The sequence below is a fragment of the Gadus chalcogrammus genome, chromosome 6, assembly GCF_026213295.1.
Source record: "Gadus chalcogrammus isolate NIFS_2021 chromosome 6, NIFS_Gcha_1.0, whole genome shotgun sequence".
NCBI classification, from domain to species: Eukaryota; Metazoa; Chordata; class Actinopteri; order Gadiformes; family Gadidae; genus Gadus; species Gadus chalcogrammus.
Window position 1 is genome coordinate 19754933 of NC_079417.1, and position 17051 is coordinate 19771983.

General features: G+C 45.7%; 1 pseudogene; it reads right to left on the reverse strand.

Moving 5' to 3' along the window:
- Positions 1 to 15040: 15040 nt before the first annotated feature.
- The window catches only part of LOC130384883 (syntaxin-2-like), a 5580-nt pseudogene continuing 3569 nt past the window's right edge, over positions 15041 to 17051 (reverse strand).

A 17051-nucleotide genomic window follows, 5' to 3' on the forward strand; every position in this document is an offset into this window, starting at 1 on the left:
ACGTCATTCAACCAAAGACTATACAAACCCACACACGCATAAGACGACACCGGGGTAAACCAGCCTCCTCTCTCCAGGTTCAGCCACACAGGACGCCCGGCCAAGAGCACGGCCTGCACCGCATGTTATTGCTAGGCCAGTGGGTCTGGCGGGAAATAATAATTCCCCATCCTAAATTATTTACGCCCCCCGTCAGGCGGAACCAGATGCTACTTTTGTGTCATCGACAGAGCGCTGTAACTCGAGGCAGGCGGTGTAGGCCTTCTCTCGCCAGGTACGGCCTCCACTTTGTCTCCCAGCTGACCTGGATGTCACCGGGACCAGAAGCGGAGAAAGGGACGAGAAAAAGTCCTAGCGGGCTACCACACCGTCGGCGGGTGTGCACGTGGCCTTTTGCTCAGTGCACGGAGCAAAATGTCACGTGCACACCAACCAACGCAGGGGTGGCACTATGTGGGGCCCGGGACCTGAGGTGATGCCTGGGGTTCACCCTGGTCATGTCGGTGTCGCTCTTCATCCAGCCGTGACATTTGAGACTATCGCTGGTAGACTACCTTTTTTTCCCCCTTCTCCCGAGCAGTGTTCTGCTGCTGAATACTAATGCTATGGTGTTGTGTGCCAACCGCTCATGAAAAGAGGCTATTTTTAGCTAGTCGTCCCCAGCTGCACATCTCCCAACACGAGGCCAACGTACAATTAGCGTTTTTGCTCCTCCTAGAAGTATGCACTTCCTTCACCTCCATAACCTGAGCGGAAATCAGGGCCAGGATCGGGTTGGTCAAGGCCAGCACCCCAGCCGCGAGGCAGGGGTGCTGGCTAACCTGATGTAGCTCTATAACACCACCCTGACGTAGCTCTTTGACAACACCCTGACATAGCTCTGTGACACCACCCTGACGTAGCTCTATGGCACCACCCTGATGTAGCTATATGATACCACCCTGACGTAGCTCTTTGACACCACTCTGACTTAGCTCTATGGCACCACCCTGATGTAGCTCTATAACACCACCCTGACGTAGCTCTATAACACCACCCTGACGTAGCTCTATGACACCACCCTGACGTAGCTCTAGGACACCACCTTGACTCTATGACCCCCCTGACGTAGCTCTATGATACCACCCTATAGTAGTTCTATGACACCACCCTGACGTAGCTCTATGACACCACCCTATCGTAGTTCTATGACAGCACCCTGACGTAGTTCTTCTCCAACATCCTGACTTAGATCTGTGACATCACCCTGATTAAGTTCTTTGACATCACCCCGACGTGACTTCTCGACTGCGGTAACGTCTCTTACCTCAGTCGATAGGATATTCATCCTTGGTGGAATAGTACACATCATCTCTCTATACTAATTAACTACTTATACTGACACTGCAAGGTCTTAGGGCAGCTGGGATCTTCTCATTAAATAAACGTCAAACTGAATTGGAAAAATTATTGTGATGGACTTACTTCACAATTATGAGTCTATCGTTTCTATCTTCAATAACAGTAAACAATGTGTAAACATTGTACGTTGTCAGACTACAGCCTCTTCAATTAGCCCTGTGCAGCTATCGATCGCTCGGTAATGTGGCCTACATTTGTGTGGGCAGGTACAGCGAGACAATGAGGATTTCTGCATGTATGCCTCTTTACTTCATAAGTCACACAAGGCTCATTGAGTGGAGCTAATTAAGGCATCTCCGTGCCATTACCCTGACTCCCTGTTCATCAATACTCCTGCGTACAAAGGTGAGGTTCGATGGCAGCTTACTGCCGACCGCACATGGGGCTACATAACATTATGTGTGGTCGTCTCTGCCCAACAGTGGACAAACAATCCTCAGATGTCGCCGTGGGAACCAGCGTTGAGTGCTAAGACAAAACAAAGCTTTTTGCTGATAATCAAATGTGAAATTCCCCTTGATTACTGCATCACAATCCATTAACGGTTACCACACCAACGCTGTGTGTTAGCATCGAAGTGCATGCATTAGCATGCCATTAATCATCTTCACAATAATGCAGAAATGTCGAACGTGGGCCTGGAAGTGCCAGTCACCTGCCAATATCATCCAATAATCAAAAGGCACCACAATTAAGGAGCATGCGGAAAACATGCAGAGCCAAACCAGACACCATTTGAGACTTTCTTGTTCACAAACTGTAACGCACACTAGTCATGATTTTTACCACACAAACCAAGGTCTCATCATCACGTTCACTCAGAAGGTTTAAACGTAGCAGTCACTTAGGGAACAAGCAATACTTCAGTCAAGGGTTGGCGATTAATAGTTTGGCCCATTCTGGCAACAACAATGTTAAGTTACACCCGTATGGAGGGTGCAGAAATTTACCATGGATGATAGACAGTATAAGTAAAGTACATTATATATCATGACTAAAAACTGTTTTGATAGCGTTGCCCTTTACATTAGTCTTGTTTAGACCTGTGCTGAATCCTAATAAAGAACCCTGACATCATGAACCATGACTGGAACACAACAGCTATCATTGGCAAAATTGTATAAATATATATCCAGCCGACCTATAGAAAATCATTACATTTCAAATCACCCAACGCTTCGCCTTGTAATCCCACATTGATTGGGGATCAATTGGGGATCAAGGAAGGGGACGGGGGTCTCTCTTAAACCCCACATTGTTGGGGATCAAGGAAGGGGAAGGGGTTCTCTCTGGAACCCCACATTGATCGCATCGCGGTCACTCACAGAAACATTTCCCAATTATTCATGATGGAAATGGAGATATTTGTAGTTTTCAGGAACATCAAGGTCAATTTGTTGTGAGATTCCCTACGACCTGCTCGATCGTCATGCATTTGATTACACTGTTTGGTTCTCCTAAAAAAGTCCAGTGCGAATGGTAACCAAACAAAATGGAAACGCAACAAGGCATCAGCCGCGGCCTGAATGGGCCTGAGCCCAGCAAACGATAGGTGTGAAGGTCTCCTGAACATCAGCACGCTACAAACCAAGTTTCATCTGACAGAGTGGGCAGACCCAGCAAAAAAATCCCCACCGACAATCAATTATGAATGCAGTCAGCTTCCCTGAGGTGATTACTAGCTGCTCTCTGCTGACCTCCAGAGCAGCCAGCCGCCTGAATCAGACGGCCAGCATCGGCCAGCGAGCATCGGCCAGCGAGCAGTGAGGGACTGGCTCCTCCATCATCAGCACGGCCATCGGAGCATGACCGTAGTGATGGAGCTGCCAGAACACGATGACAGCTGGCACTACATAACCACTTACATTACGATTGTGCATGGGGAGCTTGGGTTGAACTCAAACATGTGCATGGTATGTAAACATGCTCATACATTTTGCAAACTACACACTGGCACACACGTAGACGTGCGCACAAACACACACACACACACACACACACACACACACACACACACACACACACACACACACACACACACACACACACGCACACACACGCGCACACACACACACACACACACACACACACAAACACACACACACAATCACACACACACACACACACACACACACACACACACACACACACACACACACACCACACACACACACACACACACACACACACACACACACACTGACAGATACTGAACATATGTGCTTAGAAAGGATCTAGAGTAGAGATGAACTCTTTACAAGGGTTTATAAACCTTTGCACAGCATCCACACAAATCTACCCCTTGCATTCGAATTTGAACATGGCCTAAAGACAGGGCAGTGTGAGAGGGAGCGAGAATAGATTAAAACAAAAAAAAAATATATATATAAGCTTGCTTTGTCATGCTTCCGAGTACCAAGCGACATCCAACCAATCAGCATCAGCCATAATGTACTTCCCCTCCGCCGGCTCCCAACAGCCATCATCATCATCCCACAGATTTTCCCAGCAAAGACTCCCTCTCCCCCTCTCTCCCTCTCTCTCCCTCTCTCTCCCTCTTACATAACCCCGGCCGTGGACCCTGCTGTTCGCATCACTAATGCCCGGCCGGCACGCGGCCACGCGCCCCATCCAGGCCACATCCCGGGCAGAGCAAGCAGCGGCGGCAGAGCGCGGGGCGGGCGGACATGGAGCCGGCAGCAGCCGTGGTCCCAGCTGTTGTTACTACAGTGTGGGGCCCGAGTCGCTGGGGGGGAAGCGACGCGGTCACGCTCCTGTCCTTCTCTCCCCTCACAGGCCGACCGCCCAGCGACAGCAGGCGGCTAGCCCCCAAGCTAGCACCTCCAGCGCAGCGCCTGGCACGGGTCTGGGTGAGGGCGGCTCCCAGGTAGTACTGGGGAAGAGTGTGTCCAATGTAAAGCACGCCCAAGTCAGACGCACAAGTGGTCCGTCACAGTAAATGGTACAGTGTGTTCTTTGAATTAATGGTAGTATTCCGGACTGTATTTCTTGTGCATTTGTAATCAAAATGTATAAAATGGTGAGGTTTGTATTTACCCATGAAAAGCCTGGACACGACCTTCCGTTTCCCGACAAACGTTTGGTTGTTCCACACACACGGGAAATAGGGAATAGCATTCATAATAATCGTGGATTGAACGCCATATCGTGTTTTATTCTATTTGATTTACACAAAGCGAAACGTTGGGAACGATGCCCAAGGAACTCATCCTCTCAGCACTAGGAATCCAGTTCCTTGGATTTTAATGCTTCCTACAAGCCAACCCTCCCCTTATCTTTTTACTCTCACCTTTGGTGATTGTTATTCAGGTATTACGGATATACGCCGTGCATAGTGAAATATAGAAGAAAGCAGTCGACAGTTCAGGGATCGCCGGGCGTGGTGATGAATGGCCAGTCCTTCCTGTGGAGGAAGAGGGGCGGAGCTATGGAGGGGACTTTGATTCAGGAGTACTCCCGTGCAGCCCAGGTGGTGATCTAAAGTGACAGCCCTAATTACGGAGCCCTTTTTTAGTGAATGACCTTGGGAGCCAGCCAAAACACACACACGCACACACACACACACACACGCACACACAAACTGCATATTTACGCCTGCGTGCACACTCACGCATTAACGTATGCATGCCAGCTCGCATGACACACACACAGTCGTGAGCGTGACCACACATGCTTGTGCACACACTGTAATCGTGCACACACTGAAATCGTGCACTTTGTTTGGCATGAACACTGGAAGGGTAATAGCAATGGTAACGAGGTGGGCTGTGACGTGACACGCATGCGTGGGCATACACTCCTTTTTCAACTTAAATTGAATTTGTTGTCGGGTCAATTGTTTTGGGGCCCACTACACACAATACACCGGCGTCCCTCCACGCCTGCCGCTGATGGATAATCTGCATTAATGCTTGACACGAGCCCAATAAGCAAATTAATCAATGAGAGACACATGCTGCCAATTCCCTACTTGCAAAGTCTCCAATTAGCATTTCAGGATCCCATCTCCCATTCGCCAAACAACCTCATCCCCCAGGGACCTGGTGTATCTTAAATAAAAACTAACAAAAAGCTATTAACTTCCCCACCACCAACACACATACACACACACAACACACACACACACAGTCACACAGTCTTTTCCCAGCCTTGATGCTAAATAACCATAACTAACGATCATACCAAAACCATAAAAATTCAGCCATGTACTACAAACATGATCACGGTGTCCCCACACATGAACCATCAATCACACCAGGAGGTGGCATAAGGTCGGATCCCACAAACGTGTTCCCTACATTGCGTGCAAGTGATTGTCTATGGCCTCTGGCTCTGGAGGTGCTGTCAACTCCAGGGACATTATGCATTCCACCATAGAACAGCCCTAAAACAGAACAGAACAGGAGGCGAGCGAGGTGGAAGGAGAGCGCAAGAGGGAGAGGGAGAGGGAGAGAGATGGGGAGAGAGATGGGGAGAGAGATGGAGAGAGAGTGGGGAGAGAGAGCGAGAGACACACATCTGTACAGGTGTACGTGTGGTCAGGCTGAAATAACTATCTCAAATGCCTCTGATGATATTCCCGTAGTCCCGGACGGCGCTGCACAGCGCTGGACTGACATGCATGTCCCTCCGAATGCTATAACCGTCCCCATTCCCCTGGCAGCAGCGTGAGCACAGCATCCTGCAGCACAGCCGGTGCAATGAACCCTGTCCGAGTAAGGGAGGGAAGAAAGAAAAGGGGGAAAAAAAACAAGGAGGCTTGACAGCGAGACAGGGGAGAGAACACGGTACCTTGGCAGCAGCGGTGGCGAGAGACCCGTGCACCAGGGCAGCGATCTCCTCTTAGGTTGAAAGACTACAGGAGCCAGCGGTAGGAGCAGCAGGTCAGCAGCTATGGCAGCTCCGTAGCATAAAATGGTTCATCACAGAAAGCGTGAGAGAGAGGGAGAGGGAAACAGATAAAGAAGCGAGAGATAGAAAGAGAGAGGGAGAGAGAGAGAGATAGATGGAGGGAGAGACACACAGCCAGGCGGCGCAGAGCGCGCGCGAGAGAGAGGCAGAGAGAGTAGAGGGAAGAGGGAGAGAGAGAGAGAGAGAGAGAGGCAGGGAGCATCATTCAGCTCAAAGGCTCGCACTATCGTTGGCTGTGCAGCAGAGCACACACATTTTACACGCCCCCTCTCTCTGTCTCCCTCTATCCATCTCTCACTGGTGCTTTCACTTGCACAAACGCATACAAACACGCGTTTACTCACGCAGGCACGCAGGGGTGCAGAGGCAGTGCAGTGTGCAGTGTGCAGCGGCAGCAGCAGCAGCTGCAGTCGCAGCCCTAGTCGTAGTGCTCCCTCTCCTGGACGCTTCCTGCCTGCTTCAGCAGCCACTTCCTCCTTCCCTCCCTGGCTCGGTCCAGCAGGATGCCGTTAATAGCCACAATCCCCCCCCCCCCCCCCCCCCCCCCCCCTCCGCCCCCCAGCAACATTTTCATGTAGCAGCCGTCACCTCTGGTTGGGGTTTAATCATGGCCACTGACCAGCAGCCATGATTAAAGCTGGCAAGGTCATGTGAGGTTATCCCAGCTGTTGGCATCCACCCACCCCCTCTCCCACCCTCTCCTCCCGGCTGGCCCGAGGGGGCTGAGGTTGGGCAGCGATGCCCTGCCTCCTCCTCATGGGCCGTTACTCCAGCTGAGACTTCCCTTGGGTTTGGCTTCACAAACACAGAGGCTAGGCTGGACCAATCAGATGACCCGAAACAGCAGAAAGAGCATTTGTCATCCAATCACAGCTTAAGAAGTCAGCCATGGAAGGGGTATTATACGATTATTTGGGGGCGGGGAATGGGGGGGAGGGGGTTGTCCTGAGCTTGTTCTCCAGGGAGATTTGGAGGAGTGTCGTTTGGCTACCCCCAGTGGTAGTCATTGGTACTTCAGCCTGTAGTGGGCACCGGAAGGATGGAGGGTAATGGGGTATTAAAAACAATGCATGCTTTTGTCCTCTTTGCTGCCTAGCATCCGCAGCAGCAACCTTTCCCTGTGTCTTGAGAACCCCCCCCCCCAACACACACACACACACACACTTCTCCCACCCCCCTTCCAGTGGGGTCGTACTCCAATCCCAATGGAGATCCACCATGGCCCTGTCACCACACAGAACACACACCTGATGTTAACCCCTCCATGGCTGCGTCCTCCCAAACTGACACTCAACCTCCGCCATCAGCCGTGCTCCTACGACTAGAACCGTCCGTTGTAGTCAGTGGAACAACTGACATGGTCATTAATAAATATGCACTGCTAGGAACCCAAAAGCTCTCTCTCTCGCTCCCTCTGGCTCTCTCTCTGGATACCTCTGGCTCTCTCTCTCTCGCCCTCTCCCTCACCTGAAGATAGTATCAACCAACACTGGTGGGGAACATTGTTGATATTATCAATCCTTTACTTTGAGACTTAAATACCCTTCAGAATCTTTGAAGGTCATCTCTGTAAATAAAATAAATATATATTCTTCTTCGTTGTCATATGCCGTTTCTTTTTTACTCCTGCTTTTTCTTCGTTCTTGAACACATCATGACCACACATCATGTCAACAAGGGAAACATCAGGACTCAAAGGGCAAATCTTGCGCCACACAAGGCTGCGCTGATATCCAAAGACACAATAACATTGCACCAAATAGGACAAATATTGTGTGCATAACAACTCCTTATGTCGTTTATTTCTCTACATTATCTCATATGATAACATGTATCTGCTCATAGAAGCAGCAGTGTTGCACTTGTGGGCACACATCGATAGTGTTTAAATGTGGGCGATAGTGTTTACATGTGGTCGATAGTGTTTACATGTGGTCCATAGTGTTTAAATACGGTCGATAGTGTTTAAATGTGGTCGATAGTGTTTACATGTGGTCGATATTGCTTAAATGTGATCGACAGTGTTTAAATATGGTAGATAGTGTTTAAATGTTCTTTTCCCTCACTCTCCACCTCATCCCTAACTCTCCACCTCAAGCTGGTGTGTAGTGAGCGTTCTGGCGCCAATTGGCTGCCGTGCATCACCCAACTGGGTGCTACATATTGGTGGTGGTTAGTGAGGTCCCCCCTTCACTTTAGGCGTCTTTGAGTGTTATTAATTATATTATTTTTCATGTTTAACCTCTGTTTTCCTTTTATTCCTAGTCTGTTTTACATAGTTTTGAATGATGACTATATGCTCTGTAAGGTGACCTTGGGTGTCTTGAAAGGCGCCTCTAAATTAAATGTATTATTATTATTATTATTATTACTTCCACGGTAAAGAGTCCCTCCCCAGGATGCCACCAGGGGACAGACCCCCTGTATGACTCACTCTCAGGAAGATGCCAGTTCAATAGCATTGCATCCAAACAGCATGTGACTATTGCAACCAGTCAAAAGCACAAAGAAACACACTCACAAACACACACACACACACACACACACACACACACACACACACACACACACACACACACACACACACACACACACACACACACACACACACACACACACACACACACAGTTTGGATGATTTCATTAGGATAATGAACAGCTTATCTTTGTGGTTATTTATATCCCAAAGATAAGTGATCAACATTGCTCTAATTATTTATTAATTTCACACTTAAAATTATATGAAATAATATGAAGATAAGACAATGCTTGATTGACCCCAATGGGAAATAGGGGTAAAGATTATTCCTGTAGATTACTAAACTACTGACCTAGAAGCAGCTTCACGGAGACCGGTCTAAAAACACATGAGCCAAGAGAGGACCCAGAGTGATGGTTACACTGGAAGAGAAGCATGCACGGCGGTGCTAATGAGAACACATCGCCTGCAGAAGTGCTACAGCGGCAGGCTACGGCTGGAGGCTCCAGCAGAGTGCTATTGATGTTCCTCACCATGGGACGCTTCTCCATCCCTCATAAACCCCCAGGGTAGGAGGAGGAGGGGAGGAGGGGAGTACAGAGGAGGAGGAGGAGGAGGAGGAGGAGAAGGGGGAGGAGGAGAAGGAGGAGGAGGGGGGGGGGGGGGAGGGGAGGAGGAGAGGGAGGAGGAGGGGGAGCAAGACTAGGAGGAGGTGGAGCAAGCGCAGGGGGAGGAGGAGGAGGAGGAGGAGGAGGAGGAGGAGGAGGAGGAGAGGAAGCAGGGATGAGCACAGACTCACCTTATCTCTGTCTCTCATCTGGCTGCTCCGTGAGCCTATCGCTGATCTGTGAGGTTGGCTCCACGCTGGCTCCCTCCAAGATGCTCTCAGGAGCCGCTGGTCCCCTTGGCAGGCTTTGTGACAGCCCATCGTTCCCTGGAAGGAGGGGAGAGAAGCGGCAGAGCAGCAGTCAAGTCAGAGAGAGGAGAAGGAGCATCGACAAGAGCAGAGATATGCATCACCTCAATGCACTCTGGATCAGCAGGAACAACAGCAGCAGCCTGAGCAGCCTGAGCAGCAGCAGCAGCAGCAACTGCAACAGCAGCAGCATTAAACATCACACCAGCTTACCATGATGGTGGAGCTCTCATGCCCGCTGAAATGACAGCCATGGTCAGCGCCAGCCACCGATGATGTCATAGCGCCAACATGCTTTGTTTATAAATATATTTTTTCAGCAGAGTTACATAATAATGGATGTTGGGATATTATTGGCGCACAGATAGACCAAAGATGGTACAGCTGCCAGTTGTAATGCCCACAAATAAGAAGCCATCTGACAGTAGTCTGGATGTTTTTTTTTAAGGGGGGTGTGCAGGCATTATTTAGAATTTTTGGCACATAACAACATACTTTTTTCCCAAACATTATTTCTGGTCTTCAGAGATTATACCATTAATAATAAATTGATACATGCAAAGTGCACACATGTTCCTTCTTCAAATTGAGGCTATGCCTATTGTTCATCTTTATAATTATAGATAAGCATTTAATGGCCCTAATGAGAAGGAAACAATTTCCTTATTGTTATTTGTTCATTTGATTTGAGAGGGTTCCAGTTACAGATTAAGTTACGGTGGTAGAATAGCATCCCCTTGTGGGCGCCTGGTGGTATATGAAAGAAAACGTAACATGTTTAAGCAACATCAAACGAGACTGACAGTGCTGTTACACTGAATATGAGCACGCCTTGGAGTCGGATATTCACTACAACAGCAATCCAGATCTCTTGTGATAATGCATTTATCCAAGAGTTATACAAGCGCCACATATAAGTTAACAGTAAAAACAGACAACATATTGGGATTTGTTTATTTAATCATTTATTTGAGTCCGCCGATTTAAATGGTTCCTCGGCTGGACAGGGACTGGAGGAACTTTTCCCTGAACAGCAGCTTGGTTTTCGTCTAAGTTTGCATAGTACGGCAGGCCATTGTATGTATCAATAACATGTGTCTGTTTGTTTCCATGTATTGTGCAACCAGTGAAATAAGAGTATGGGTTGTTCCACTGAGTTAACCACTTATGCTCGTCTATTTAATCAACATTAGAAACACAGGTAGAGCGGAGTGATGCGTGTGTAAATAACCTTCGAAATGCTGGAGGAGCGGAGTCATACATGTGATTAATATTAGAAACACTGGCAGAGCAGAGTGATAGGCCTACATGCCTCTGGTCCCATCTGATTAATTTGTCTGAAGTTACTGTTGTTCAAAAATAGATCAATAAATCAGTGAAGTAAAAGTGCAGACTTCTCACTTCTAGATCACATTGAATAGCCTATCAAATAGCCTACTGTAAGCAAGGAGCTTTCTACGCAAAATACGAAATTAGAAAACACATGGTCCTATTACTAAACTAGATTGCTAACTAAGAATCTTAGTGGTTCAATGAAATAAATGTTGACTGACTGTGTCTAATCCATGCGTATCCCATATATATTCCGGTTTATGTTTTCATTCGGTTGGTCTGAGTAAAATAAACCTGCCTGGCCTACCTGAGACGGACCAATGAATGTGAAGTTGATCTCAATATTCGGCTGTTCATCTTGCCTCTGCATTGGTCGGACAGACCTCTTCCTCGCTATTCCAAACGATGGATGAATGAAGCAGGAAGCGCGGTTTATATAACTCCTGAATCACGATGGCCTTCAAATTCATCCAGAATATCGGTTATTTTTGTATATGGACAGCAGCCTTGGAAGGCCTACAACCAATATCCAGCCGCCCACTGACCTCCCACTCACAGGCAGCACGTACGTGTGTGTGTGTGTGTGTGTGTGTGTGTGTGTGTGTGTGTGTGTGTGTGTGTGTGTGTGTGTGTGTGCGTGTGCATGTGCGTGTGTGTTTGTACACACGAAAATGGTATAATAATAAATTAATAATCGAAACCGTTGGGCAAGATAGGTAAAGACCTACTAATGAGCTGCCAGGAATTTACATTTGCTTTGGGATACGTCCAAAATTAGCAGAATCTGCTTCATAACCAGACTGTAAGAGTCCTGTAATAGTAGGCTATAGTTGTACAGCACTGAGGCTTCTTGTACCTGCTTCCTGCATCTGCAGGGAGCAGGTGCAGGAAAAGCCAAGGTGTTATGTCTATTGGTTTGAACACAAGTATAATCACTAGAGAATTAACTAAAAACAATATAAACGTTCTGAATACATTCTGCGGAACATCGATGGCTTGTAGCATATCTTACCAATTTGTTATTTAATTCCTGCGAAAATGCTCTTTAGTCGTTTTTGTTTCTGTCGTGGTTGGTTGAATGCTTGGTGCTTTGCATATTCAACTTAGTTAATCCTCTTACCAAAATAAATTCCACTCATATTCTCATTTATGGCAAATTAGGCTACAGATCAGTTTCACAAATCTGACTCCAACGTGGACTACAATCCACCGTTAGAACACCACCCTCTTCACTGCTTATAAACCTCCATGCATGTTAACATTATTGTTGCCTAATTCAAAATAAATTCATATTCATGTTCAAACAAGGGTAGCAGAGTAGATTGTCCAAATGTCATTGAATTAGAATGATAGGCCCTATGAATATAACATGGACAATATGAGGTGCATGTGAGCTTCACTAAGTTAAGTTTGGTGTACAGGGTCAAATTGCAGACCACTACTCAGGAAACGTAACAAAAAAGGCTTTTAATAAAGAACTCAGAAGGACAAAGGGGCACAACAAAAAACAAACCGATAAGGGAACAAAGGACCCATGCATTCCAATACCCATACTACCCTACTATTTAGCATGCCAGAAAAATATTGAGTATGTCCCAATAAAAATTATGGGAAATTTAGTATACCGAAAAAAAACACCAGGATGTGGTATTACATCCGGTCGCGTTTCTCAGTGGGCAAGCCAGCATGCTTTTTGGCTTTTCTGCCCCACAATCCTCTGCACAGCAGAAGATATGTGGGTGGCACTATACAGGTGTGCCAATCAGTGAAATCACTCGTAGTGTGTCCAAATTGTATGCGTACTGATTGCAACAGTACATACTCTTGTAAGGGGAATGAGGTGTGAGTCTCAGGGCATCTGGTGGACAGCGGGGGAACAAACACTGAAGAACAAAAAGAAACTCAGATCATGACAACCCCAACTCCTTTACCGCATACAAAAAGACATTTAGCTCCCGGTGCCCCGCGACCCCGGCTCCATCACACAGGCCTTGATGAAAGTGTCTTTCGTGCATGAGTGCAAGTTTATATTTTTCTCTAAATTGCATTGATCCAAAGGAGGAGAGAACTTGTCCCCAAGGAGACCCACGTCCACCTTCTACACTAATCCTGTTTAGTTGATTACAGAGAAGTCAAGTCCTCTGTGCTAAAGTGCTTATTAGTCTAGGAGAGGAAAACAGCCTTACACCCCCTATAACCCCTTTCTGCAAGCCTTTCACTCCCCCTTCCACCTCCTTTTTTCCCAGTCTTTTCCTCCAATAATCTGCATTTCACACAATAAGTAAGATCAGGAATTGATCATGTTGACTCGAGTTTGTGTGTGTGTGTGTGTGTGTGTGGTGTGTGTGTGTGTGTGTGTGTGTGTGTGTGTGTGTGTGTGTGTGTGTGTGTGTGTGTGTGTGGTGTGTGTGTGTGTGTTTGCAATTTAGTCTTGACTAGAAACCAGTATGCATGGCATCTATTTTATATTTTATGTGAAACAATGTACAATGTATTTGTCCCGGCTCAATAAACTTTTTATCTAAAATGTCTTCAACCAAGGTTAACGATATATTGGAGTGTACTGTTCATTTGATTTACTTACATCACCCACAATAAGATTGATACAAAATGACAATATAAGAATAGAACAACTTATTTTTCCATAACCAGAATTGTCATCATTTATGGTCCGTCCAAACACAGCATTGTTATGTTTTACCATCATAGTAATGCTTAAAGGCACTTTGGTGGTCACGGGTTAGAAAATACAAAATCTGTGTGTTTTAATCAAAATATTCCATTGGATAAGGATATGTTGTGTGCATAAGATACAAAAATATTGGTAACAATTTACACAACTTGCAAAAATTCATATGTGTATGATTTTCTGCCAGTATTGAGAACCTCACAAGAGACAATAATAAATATAACCGCAATCTGGTAAGGACAAATAAGGCTAGTTCACCTTTTTTTAAATAGCACCACCCTTGGGTGCAGTACTACAATTTGGGTTTATGGGTAGTGGGGGGTATTGGTATCCACCTAATGATAGTCGTATGCTTTTTTTATACAATAACAAAATGATCATATAAGAAAAATGGGCTAACTGCTCCAAATTGATTGGCCAATATTTCTCAAATGGAACTAAATAAAACAAATTCTGTTTGATGATTTTTGTGAGGCTGGGTCTAAAGATTTTATGTGGCGATTTTGGTGAATCTTCGATTATTTGGTAGCCTGTGAATCTTTTATTATGTTTGGCTTCAATATGAAAGTGTGGGAGAGGTAAACATTTTTAGGGCATAAGGGTTTTACAGATGCATCTGATTCTAGAGATTAATATTATGAAAGAATTTTGAGTCCAGGTCAATCTGGTGAGGAGAAATAAGACTAATTCATGATTTTTTACAATAGCGCCAGCTTTTGTATGGGTAGTTGGAGTTATTATTAACCATACCTTAACATTTCAAGAGTTTTCGACTTACGGTATAGGCTGCAGTATGACTTTTACAGAATTAGAGGAAAAAGAACACGTTACAGAAACAAAAGGGGACCAAGCAGCTGTGCTCAGACCCCTAATAATCAGAGATAATACAGCATATACATCGTTTTATATATTTTTTCTATGAAGACATGCTCAAACGTACTTACAGGAGGAATAATTGGGTTGATTGAGCTGTGTGTTGATATGATTTATTCTTTAGGCACCCATTAGTTGAAAGAATTTGAACAAGATGGATGGATGCGAGGAAAAAAGTTGATTGGTCATGTTTTAGGTTTTGTGGTTGACTAAGTGACCCCACACCCGACACAGACTCAGCTGACGGTGATTTGCTACAGGATCCATCAGTCAAAGATTCCAACCAAGAGTATGAGACCCATGGCTCCTTCCCGACCCTCGATGAGGTAGGAATGGTCTGTTGAGAGAAGGAAGGAAAGTCTTTCAGGAAAATCGTACTTCCCAAGTAGGACATTTTTTTAAATGATTTTCTCCCTGAAGTAATTCATTTTGGGCATTTCTTTAACACAGCACAGAGACATGAACATAACAACAATGCATGAGTGAATGGATGGAGGAATGAATAATTGAATGAGTGGTTGAATGAATGGCGTTACTGTAGTTCCATGGGTGAATAAGTGTTGTTACCTGAGGAAGTGATGAGTGATTCTCAGGCAGGGGGTTTAGTTAGCCCAACAGACAGGCCAACAATAAGTGCAACGACCGCAATCAGGATCAATATTGCAAATGCAAGGAAAACAAATTTCTGCCAAGCAAAGAAAATGTATTTAAGTAGAGTTCACATAGAAGTTCACAATCATTTTGTGTTACCTTTGGATTGGAAGGCTGGAGTTTAAATGGGGTTATTATGCCATCAGGTGTGAGTGTGATTAGCCATTACAAGCCATTTGAAAATCTTCTCTTCCCTGTGCCCTAGTGACATCACAAGTGGGAGTGTCAACCTAGAAGCATGATGGATTGATAAGCTACATTTGCAGTCCACTGGGTAGGCTGGTAGACTGGTCTATCCAGAATACACCTGGACACTCCAAGTGAGATGTCACAAAAACACAAGAAAAGGCAGAATTTCAAACGGCTTGTAATGGCTAATCACACTCACACTGGTGGCACGATACCAGCCTTTTAAGATGAACAGACATGCTACCTCTTTTTAAGAGACAGTCTACTGTTGACTACTAAGACATTTGGCCGACACTCTTGTCCAAAGTCACAGTGATTAATTATCATCATATAGGGGTTATCACCACGCTTAAGGAGGCCAACAGGTAGACCAAGGACATCAGGGATCGAACACAGTAACTTTTAGTCTGACGCCCTATAGATACTACTAAGGGGGGGAGGGATAAGGGTGAGGCTATACAAAGTCTAGGTGAACTGTGCAGAGCAGAGCGCAGAGACCACAGTTAGTGGTCCATGGTGGGTTGAGAGTGAGGATTCATACCCTGCGTGACTTCTTCTGGTACCGCACAGCCTTTTTGGTCTCCTCCTTCGCCATGCGATGTACTCAGCGGCAGTTGAGACGTTCTTCTCAATGTTGTTGACCATGTCCCCCTGCCAATCCCAGCCAACAGATTAGAGGTTCTGCTCAAATCCATGAAGGGGTCGAGTTACAGCATGAAACATCATACATACTGCTCAATTATAGATACCGTAGTGGAAGTTGAAGTAAGGATCAGGGACAATGTTAGTCATCAAAATCGGTGTGTTTCAATCAAAATATATATGATATATATATATATATATACCATATGAATTTTTATATAGATTTATATATATATATATATATATAAATCTTATATAAAAATTAATATGGTCAGGATTTTCTGTCAGCATTGAGAATTTAGAAGTGTTGTTAAAGCACGATGCACAATACACGTTGATAAATTCTAGATATGCATGCACAACACTGTCAGATGGGAGATCAGTTTTTAAGTTAGGATCAGGGACAGTGTCAGTCAGTATTAGAGGAGTTATCGCCTACCTGGGTCTCCACCATCAGGGCCATGTCCATGAACATGGTGCGCAACTCTCTGATGCTGGCCTCCAGACGAATGATGTCCTGGTGACGCGACTCGATCTCGTTCAGCGCCTGCCGCGTGATTGAGAATCTGAAATAATCTGGGGAGGGTTGGAAAGAAAGCCCAAAGTCACAACACTGGCGATGTTGGGAATCTGTCTTGATACTTTTGGGCGTTTTATTTCCCCGCCACCAGGAAGCGCTGTTGCACCGTGTGACACATACCGAACATGCCCAGTGGTGTGAACTTACATTAGAAGTGAAGATGGATGGATTTCCGCATTCTAGCATGTCCTCCAGCTCTTCGTTTGTGGTCACTCTTCAGCTGAAATGATATTCCACTTTATAGTTAATTATACAACAAGTAGGGGAAAAGAAGGGATCTGCCCACGCTTAAAAAACAGACTTGCTAACCAATTTGTTAAATTAAAGGTTAAGGGAAAATTGGATTCAAAATAAAATGTTATGTATC